A 4,102-nucleotide genomic window follows, 5' to 3' on the forward strand; every position below is an offset into this window, starting at 1 on the left:
CCAGTGAGAGTTATCAGAATGGAAATACATTACACTGGTTCGAACCCTGGCCTACAGGAATGAACACGATTAACAGAAATGCAAAGGAAGAATTGTATTTCCTGTACACAAGAAGCACGCAAAACAGTTGGACACACCTGGCTTCACAACATTCAAAATAAAATACTTTCTGTAATCGGCCTCTTATTTCTCTTGCCTACATTTTTCCTCCAACACATTACATGGCCAGTGTGTAGCATTTTGGGTAGGGATGCACCGATCTGATTGGCGCCGATCCATATCGGCCGATATTCCCATTATCGGTTTTGATCGGCGTTCTCAAAACGGCCGATCAGATGACGTAACATCTGCGAGAACTATCAGACGTTTCAATCGCCGCGCACCGCAACGGAGACGATGCGCCCGGCGAGGACCGCAGAGTGAGAGGTCCACGAGGGGATCCTCACCACCGAGCGGCGTCCCCGTCCCCCGAGTTGAATCACTGGGTCGACTCAGCCGACTCTCACATGTCTGAGCCTCTATAGACTGATGTTGACGGTAAACACATTCCATCGGGAGCGCGCGAGGGTTTTGATAAAGTTAGCGGAAGGATTTAAGTGACAACATCCGGTTTTGCAAAGTTAGCGGAAAGAACCACGTGAAACAACATCCGTTTATCAAAATAAGATGTCGACAAATCATACACTAACATATAAAAGTAAACAATGAACTGATTTTGTATCTTTATAGATCGTTTCTGAGATTTAGCTTGAATTATGCTAACATTAAAACAAATTTACTGTACCAAGGAAGAGTTTATAAAAATAAGTCAGACCTTTGTATGTTAAAAAAAGTCCTGTATATAGATTTCCCCAAGAGTTCCAGGAAATGAATAATGCTGATGTGTTCCATACATATCTGAAATCCCCTACACTGGCAATCAATCAATTTTAATGTATCAATTCGGACATTTTTCAAAGTAAAAGTCCTAAATGTTTAAAGAAATCTGTAATTTCTTTAATGTTTGAGTTGCTTTATATATGTATTTCCTCACAGTCCGAGGCAATAATGCTACACAATAAATAGAATGCTTCAATCGACACCGTGATCGGTGATCGGTATTATCGGATCGGCAGATACTGATTTCAGTGATCGGTGATCGACACCAAAAACCTGATCGGTGCATCTCTAATTTTGGGGATCTCTTGACAGAAGTGTAATATAATATTCATAACTGTTTTCATTCGGGGATAAAAACCTGGAACTAAGAATCTGTCTTTTCTATAGTTTAAAATGAGCCGCTCCTCTTCAAGAAGTCCGCCACTAGGCCAGAACGAACAGATGAGTCAAAGGGGTTTTCAGTATGTTGCAATCTGAAATCACTCCACTAGATGCCACCAAACTTACACAATGACCCTTTAAAATATGATGATAAACAGGTGTTTGAATCATTCAACTGTCATAACTCAATTAGTTGACTTTTAATTGAAATGTGCGTGAAATAATTGTCTGTATCATCAAACAATCCAGCTGTGATTACTCTGACAGCGGAAGGCTTCGCCTCGCTGCTCCACCAGTCACCGCCGGGAGCCATCCCTCTCACCACGCTGATGCTGCTGGAGAGAAGGGAGGCCCGAGAGGACCAGAACCAGGACTGAGCGAGTCCGACTGTCAGCCTGTCAGACCCTGCTGCAGTTAAACCAGAGGTTTTCTAAAATAAAATGTCACTCCGAAAGACGTCCACTTCCGTCCGCAGGTCGGTCAGAATCGACTCAAAGAAAGTAGCTTGTGGTACCTTTAAGTAAAATTAGTAATACACTGAATTAACTTTTTATTTTCTTTATTATTTTTCTTTATTTTATATTTATTTTCTGATTTATTTGATTATAATAATTTGGGATAGGAATATATAAGCATTTTTTGCTTCTACCTATACCTTGTCAGTCTTTCTGTTTCGTATATTATATAGAATAACATTGTATTGTATTGCAATGATTGACTGAATAAAATACACAACAACAACAACTGAATTGAAAATATGACTTTAATGTAACCATGCAAGTATAATTATGTCATATTATTGGATTATTATTACTGAGTTCATCAGACGTTTTGTAGGTCAAATCTTAATCTTCAACTTTACGAAATACAAAAAATACAATATGTATTTCTGTAGAGGAGTGGATATATTAAGAAATAAAGTACAAGTACTTAAGAAGCGTACCTGAAGTATATACACCTTCCACTATACTGCTCATAGTGTACCTTTCCTCCTCATCCTGTAGTCACGCATGTCCTTCATCAGCTCTTCTTTCCACAAGCAGCGCCTGCTTTGTGCAGTGTGTGTGTGTGGATGGACTTACATAGTGAGCTCATGCAGCGACACTGAATATATGTAAAGCCTCTTTAATCAGCCAGATAGCTGCGACACGGTCTGGGCTCCGGTCTCTGTGTGTGCAGGACACTGGATTCCCACATGTATGAGGATGAAGGTTCATCTGAGCTCCTTATTGGAGGATGAAAGATGTTGGTGTGGCTGCAGACGTGGAAATGAAACCCACTTTGGATTCTGGAGGGCTTCGCTCACAGCCAGAGGCATCGTTGCAGACTGAGACGGCGAGATCACACAGACCTCAGACCAGTGCAGTCCATCCTCGGTTAAACTCGCCTCCCTTGTTTGGAGAATGGGTGTTTCCTTATGGATGAGGTTGTTTTCATGTTTCGGATTTTCCCACCGATTCTCGCCTACTCCCTTGAGCTCGAAGAGTTTTGCCACATAATGGGTCTACTGCTGAGTTTCATCCATTTTTATAGCAGTCGACTGTGTGTGTGTGTGTTATGCATTAAAATGACATGTTGCTCTCATTTAACTGCAAACAATCAGCCTATAACTAGGATTCTGGCTTACAGGTCTAGATTGTTCACCGTCGCTGTTTCCTGTGCGGCACAAGGCCGTTCAGTCTTTTAGAGAATATGACTTCCCTCCATCCCTTTATGGCCCTCTCTAATTGCCTTTTGGATACGGAGGCTTGTGTTACCCCGAGAGCTCGTGGCGCACCGCAGGAACCCTCGTCCCACAATCCACTCTGCTCCCAAGCAGCAGAGGCGCTCCCCTGCACCCAGCAACACCATCGAAACCAGGAGCCATTCATAACCCTGTTCCCACAGTCAATCACACTGAGGAGTCTCATTACACCGACTCACCGCCTCAGCGTTTACAGCTCACCTGAGACATTTAACCCTACAGACATTAGTGGTTCACCAACATGAACAGAGATGTTTTTGTTCTCCAAGAGTTCTGCATGTGGCACACTGGATCTGCAAAGACTTGTTTAGATTACTCTGATTTACACTTGAAATGTGGCTTCAATAATTGTTGTAATGTGGATGGACCCATTAGATGTTGTCTATTTATAAACTAGCCGAGTGCTTATAGAGCGAAAGGGTAAGATCAGAAATGAGGATGTTTAAGAGGTTCTCACAATTCTCCCTTTAGAATAAACGTGGCTGTTAACAAGTGTTACATTAAGTAAATTGTTCCACTCCTAGCTTTCTTAATTAACCAAAGGTCTTGTGTGGATGACAGGAGCAACTTATTCATAAAGGGAGTAATGAAAAAATAAAAAATATGCAGGAAATTGGTCTGCAGGATGTGTGGAGGTCTGTGCAGCATGTAAAACAGCTGGACTGCTGTGGCTCCTACCACAACTGGGTTTTTATTTTCTATTTTTGTTGTTGTAAATAACAAAATCATGGGTCAGTGCCAATATCAGCCAAAACTGGTCTAAAATTAGCTTTCTGAGGGTTGGATGACCTTGGCCTCCTTACTAATCTTCCTTGGGAGTCAAGAAGAAAGATATGCACTCACCTTGAAGACAATGCTGTTTGTTGACACATATTTAGCTTGCTGTCACTCCGCTTAGAGAATTGCACATCCATTCCCATGCGGGTTGATTTTCAGTTTTTGTAATCCTCAGACTTCTGGAGACAAGCCAATGGCGCAGCTCCTCCGTTCTGTACGTCATGTCAACGCACCAATCACCAGGCGTGTTGTGATAATGGAGAAAGTGTGCTGCTTCTATGTTGTGTCGCTGGCAAAAAACAAAAAAACGTAAAGTCGAGT

Source organism: Pseudoliparis swirei, chromosome 17 (assembly GCF_029220125.1).
Source record: "Pseudoliparis swirei isolate HS2019 ecotype Mariana Trench chromosome 17, NWPU_hadal_v1, whole genome shotgun sequence".
NCBI lineage: Eukaryota > Metazoa > Chordata > Actinopteri > Perciformes > Liparidae > Pseudoliparis > Pseudoliparis swirei.